This window comes from Belonocnema kinseyi, chromosome 7 (assembly GCF_010883055.1).
Source record: "Belonocnema kinseyi isolate 2016_QV_RU_SX_M_011 chromosome 7, B_treatae_v1, whole genome shotgun sequence".
NCBI classification, from domain to species: Eukaryota; Metazoa; Arthropoda; class Insecta; order Hymenoptera; family Cynipidae; genus Belonocnema; species Belonocnema kinseyi.
In genome coordinates this window covers 89,829,385-89,835,640 of record NC_046663.1, presented here as the reverse complement: position 1 = coordinate 89,835,640, position 6,256 = coordinate 89,829,385, and the positions used below count along the sequence as shown (strand labels likewise).

At 28.0% G+C, this 6,256-nt stretch overlaps 1 long non-coding RNA gene across 1 annotated transcript; it reads right to left on the bottom strand.

Moving 5' to 3' along the window:
* Positions 1-441: 441 nt before the first annotated feature.
* On the bottom strand, positions 442-5,642 carry LOC117176867. The gene is made up of 3 exons (XR_004467629.1): positions 5,574-5,642; positions 813-853; positions 442-719 (listed from the first exon to the last, which is right to left on the bottom strand). It is a non-coding gene; the product is annotated as an uncharacterized LOC117176867 (long non-coding RNA).
* Positions 5,643-6,256: the final 614 nt, after the last annotated feature.

Here is a 6,256-nt window from a genome sequence, read left to right as displayed (position 1 = left end):
AAGAGTCTTTGAACGCGTGCGGAGTGGCGATGATTTCTTCAATCACTCGTCCTGTAAAATTTTACTTTTGCCTAGTAGGTCGCTTTTCTCGGATAGAGTGACTTATTATCAATAAATATAATTGATTACAATTAATTAAATTTTCATGAAACTTGTTTAGAAGAAAAATCATTAACCGATTTCTCCTAAAATTGGGACTTTATGTTTCTTCTACATCGATCAAATTGATCAAACCTATTGCAGTCTCTAACGTCCACTGCAGTCGATGAGACTTTAGACCTTTATTTAATTAAATGTAAAGTATTAAAAAAAAATTTGAACTCAAAGTAGTCTTGCGCCTACAAAGCATCTACAATATTGAACTTATATATTTGTTTGTAATTAAAAAAAGTTGGTATTTAAAATTAATAATTTGACTCCCGATCTGGAGTAAACAGTAAAGAATAAACAATATTTTCTTAAATAAAAACTTCCACCAGGAACAAACTTTTTCGTAATTTTCAATACTCTTATCTTCAAAATTTTTAATTTCGTATATATCACTGTTAGACGTTCCTTGGAATAATGTATTATATTCCTGTTGAGGCCTGGCGTCGCCGGACGAAGCTCTCAATATTGAATAAAGTGTTCAAAAAACTACCAGGATAGTAGATGGAACACTGCGTCACTACATCGGCCACCTACATTTAACCTCGCTTCTCGACAACCTCGGATCTTTTCTAAATAAAAGAAAAATGATTATAATTAATTTTTTAATTAATTATTATTAATTAATTTTATTATTGTTATTAATTTTATGATAATTATTATACTTGTTCTGAGTAGTATAACTTCCAACCATGAAATATCAATCCTGAAAAAATATAATGCTCGATATTTTAACGAAGAAAAGATTTTTGTTTTCATTAAAAACCAGCTGAATTGAACAAAGAAGGCGTATTTTCAACAAAGTAGTTGGATCGACAACCAAACCAGATTTATTTTCAATTTAGGCCATATGACGAGTAGGTCACGTGACCAAATCATCACATGGTCTTAAGCAGATGCATATTTACACAAAGAAAGTTGAATTTTCACCAAAAAAGATGAATTGTTCGATCAAAATAGAGTATCCTCAAAATGGACATAAAACACGAATTTTCAACAAAATAATCAATTACATTATTATTATTAAAACAGTTAATTTTCTAAGCTTATAACATCTTAGCGAGATTGTGGTGGGTGTAAAAATTTCAGAAAAACACTATACATAATTTGTAGATGATCCCTTACTTGTTTACTCATTTATTATTATTTCGAGAACTCAAGGATATTAAAGGTAATATTATTACTAATATTATTTGGTAAATTACAGGTTATACTGTTACAATTATTATCAATAAAGTAACGCTAATAAACAGCTATTTGCAATACGAGCCTTTCAACTTTTGTTCTTTAGTGATTCAGAAACATTGAACATTGAATATTTATTGCTTCTGAATTAAAAATATTATACAGAACATTCCAAACAAAAATGATTTGTATTTAAAAAACAGTGTCTTAAATCCGGGTGGAAATTTAAGTCGGGGGTTGGCCAGTCTACGGCTGGAGAGCCCGGCATTAAGTGGGCAGCTGGCCGGGGCTTCTGGTTGGAATTCGACTAGCATCATCACGCTGCGCTGGCCAGCGTCCGGCCATGGAGCATGGCCGGGAGCTGACCGGGGATTTCGACCGTGGCCCGGACAAGATTAGTTGCTGCTTTACTAGATTTAAATAATTCGTGTTTCAATTGTATGGAGAGCATTTGTCACTGAGTTAGGGGATCAATTTGATTATTTTTTACTGTAGAATTGGAGCATATTAATATATAAAATTCCACACGCCCAGCACACAGGCAACATTAACTATTTTCACGTAGTCTTTTGAGAGACAAAAAAGATTTAAAAAATAAATATTAAATTATTTAAATCGATGACAATTTTTCTTCGCGTGATATTTTGTTTTTCCCGTTTTAGACTGTTTTACAACTTTTTACAATGACAGGAAATGTAATTTTCTATAAACATTTAAAATTTTCAACGACGGGACACAGAAATTCAATCGTGAAGGTTGAAAATTTCTTAATGATAAAAGTTTTTCGACTTTCGTGTAAGGTTTGGTTTTTATGTGTTTTATACTATTTTACAACGTTTAAGATTTATATAAAATGTAATTTTTTTCTGAACATTTTCAATTTTTCATAAAGATGGAACTTAGAATTTTTTTCTTAAAAAACAAACAGTTCGAATTTCAAAAAATTGTCTTCGAATTTTTGTCACAAAATGCATGGTTTGAAAGTCTGAACACATGAAAACTTAAAATTTGTGGTGAAAAAAAGTATATTCACCCAATATATTTTCACGCGTGGAACATCCATGCGGGTATACGCATCCATTGTTTAATGGAATCAGATAATTTAATTAAGTTATAAACAAAGTTCAACAATTTTATTATTGCCAATCAGCGCCAGGCCAGCTACCGTCTGAACATACGATCATAAGATTTGTCCGGTCAGAGCCCAGTCAGCCCCCGACTGGGGTTTCCACATAAATTTTGTCCAGCGAGTCCCCGACCAGCGCACGGCTAGGCTCTTAAAACCTAAACGTAGCCCGGCCAGTCCCTGACCAGAAACCTTTTTATACCAGGGCTAACCCGAGCTTTTTCCACACGGGAACTTATCAACTGAATCAAATTGAAAATGCTAAGATAAAAACCGTTGTATAATTATTAACTGTTTTTACTGCTCTTTTATTATATGTTTTACTGTTATTATTTAAATTTTCAACAAAAAAAGGTTCTTTTAACTGAAGTTTTGAGTCATTAACAACAAAAAAAAAGAATTTTTAATCCAGCCGTTTCACTTTCAAGTAATTAGTTGCATTTTAAAGAGCAAAATAAATTCTTAGCGAAAAATGTAATTTTTTATGTTTCAACCGAAAATATTTTTATTTTAAACCAAAAACAATTGAATTCAACCAAAAAAGGTGAATTTTGAACAACAAAATTCTCAAACAAAACCGATTAATTTTCAATTAAACATTTGTATTTCAAACCAAAAATTAACAATTTCAACCAAGAAGAATGATTTCCTATCAAGAAAGAGGAATTTTCAACAAAACTCATTCATGAACTTACGTTCAAATAGTTAAATTTTCAATCAAGAATTGAATTTTTAACTAAAATTATTAATCTTTCACCAAAAAATTTATTTTGTACTAAATTATTTAATTTTTAACCAGTTAGATAAACTCACGAAAGAAATATGAATTAGGAGCCAAAAATTGTGATATTCTGTCACAAAAGATGAATTCTAAACGAACTACACAAATGTTGAACTAAAGAAAATACATTTGCAACCAAGCATGGAATAATTCAATTTCCAGATTAAACATTGATTTTACCAGACAAAAAACAAGGATTTTTCACTAAATTGTTCAATTTTTAACAAAAAAAAAGTTTTTTCATCTAAAATAATGAGTTATTAATAAACAACAAAAATTATTTTAACGAAGCTGTTCCACTTTAAACTAATTAGTTGAGCTTTATTATTAAGAATTCAGTGATTGCCGCTTATCGACACTGTGAAATTTCTTCGACCGTTAATATCATTAAATCTAAAAATTTTTTAACAATATGTAATGCATTTGAAAGAATTAACGAATTTTATTTTAAAAAAATTATATTGTGTATAAATTTACCTGTACAATTTTGATATTAAAATCCAAAACAAGACGTTTTAATTGTGCTTTATTCCTTACAAAGGAGCATAATTTTCCAGTGAGCCCATTTTGCTAATTATCAGAAGTTTGAAATTTTTGTTTGTATACATAATTTGAAATTTCCTTTTTTTAAATATATAAGACAAACATATAAAAAGTTTAAAATTTGAAGCCTCAAAATTAAAATAGACTCCAAATTAAATAATATTAACTACATTTTAAAATCAATTTTAACCACAACAGTTACTTATTGTTTGGAAGGATAAACATGGACTAACGAATACATAAGAAATAAAGTCAATTTTACATGAGTAATTAAGAAAGGCCGATTTTAAAATGGAGAATTTAATGAAAAGTACGCCAAAGTAAATTGAATTAAATTTTTTTTTAGTTATGTAATAATTGATATATAAATAATTTTTTCCTTATATTGAAGGTCTTTCTGAGCGTCTTAGAAGTGGTTTAAAAAATATAACATTAATGTATATTTTATAAATAACCACACACTTAATAAGTTTTATTTGTTTAAAAATAAAGAAAAAGATAACAAAGAAAACTTATCTGGCTTAGTATATATGATAAATTGTAAAGGTTGTAATAAGATTTATATTGGTGAGACGGATAGGAGATTAAAAACTCGTATTTATGAATACAAACGGGATTGTGAATTAGGCAATCAAAATACTGGTTTTTTACAACATTCATGACAATTTGATCACTATTTTGATTATGAGATTAATAATGTAAAAATTTTAGCTCGTGCAAACAATACTCAAAAAAGAAAAATATTAGAATCTATTTTTATAAATAAGTTTATTAAAAATTACATCAATTTGAAAACTGAAATATTAAATGTAAATAAAATTTATCAGACTATTTTGTTAAAAATGATTTATGTATCAATTATTACATAATTAAAAATAATTTTAATTCATTTTACTTTGGCGCACTTTCTATTAAATTCTCCATTTTAAAATCGGCCTTTCTTAATTACTCATGTAAAATTGACTTTATTTCTTATGTATTCGTTAGTCCATATTTATCCTTCCAAACAATAAGTAACTGTTGTGGTTAAAATTGATTTTAAAGTTAATATTAATATTATTAATTTGTTAATAATATTAGTTAATATAGTTAATATATAATATTATAGTTAATATAGTTAATATAGTTAATAGTTAATATAGTTAATATAGTTAATATTATTTAATTTGGAGCCTATTTTAATTTTGAGGCTTCAAATTTTGAAGTTTTTATATGTTTCTCTTATATATTTGAAAAAAACACATGTCAAATTGTGTATACAAAAAAAAATTTTAAACTTCTGACAATTAGCAAAATGGGCTCACTGCAAAATTATGCTCCTTTGTAAGGAATAAAGCACAATTGAAATGTCTTGTTTTGGATTTTAATATCCAAAGTGTACATGTAAATTTATACACAATACAATTTTTTAAAGTAAAATTTGTTAATTCTTACAAATGTATTACATATTATTAAAAAAATTTTAGATTAGGTGATGTATTACCTTGAAGAAGACCTGCAACTAGGTTGAAACGTACGTTGGTTATATCAAGTAAAATTGACGAATAAAGATTCATTGACATCTGAATCCATTTTTATTTATATTGGACCGTATGACCAGAATAAAACACATTCTCTCATTAGTTGAGGTTTAACCAAAAAACATTAAAAAATTTACGATAAGAGAACAATTTTTAAACCAAAGGTCGAATTTTAAAGAAAAAAGTTAAAGTTTCAAACAGGATAATAAAATTAGCTTCAATTTCAGTTTATAACAAATTTGCTGACGACTTATAGTTTTCCTGGCATTACCTGATTTTTCCTGACCAGTTTCAAATTCTCTGACTTTACAGAATTCTCTGACCTGTAGCAAACCTGGAATAAGGTAAATTAATTAAATTAATTATTATGCGCGAGAAGTAATTTCATCATATTTCTTGTAAAAAATTCTAATATTGCATTAAAATTATTTCTATTTTAAGAAAATTCGGATCATCCAGTGCGAACTAAATACTAATAAATGTTATTAAATATTTCGAATTATGTTCATGCAAAACCTTTTACTTGTCAGCATAGAATTTTCATTTCGATATAAGTTTGACCAAATACAAAATAGCAGGGAAAAAAAATTATATAGATGAAAGTATTAAGGAAGAAATATTAGTTTGAAAAGTAACTTAAAAAGTTTTAATGTTGAAAGTTCATTACTCCATTCGCTTTATCAAAGATATTGGGAAGTCTGTTCGATAGTAGGTAAGAATAAATTGTGCTATTGTAAAAAAATCGATATTCACTGTCCTCTTTCCGAGGCTCTCGGAAACAAATTGCTACAGAAGCATCCTTCTCACATTCTTAAGAATTCTCTAGGGTTCTTCATTGAGGTTTGGTGATTCAGCAAAAGCAACCCTTCTGCTTCAAAACATTTATACACTAAGTTTTTAATTAACGCGATGCTCGGCCTTGTCTCGAATCTACGAAGCATTTTTTCACAGTCG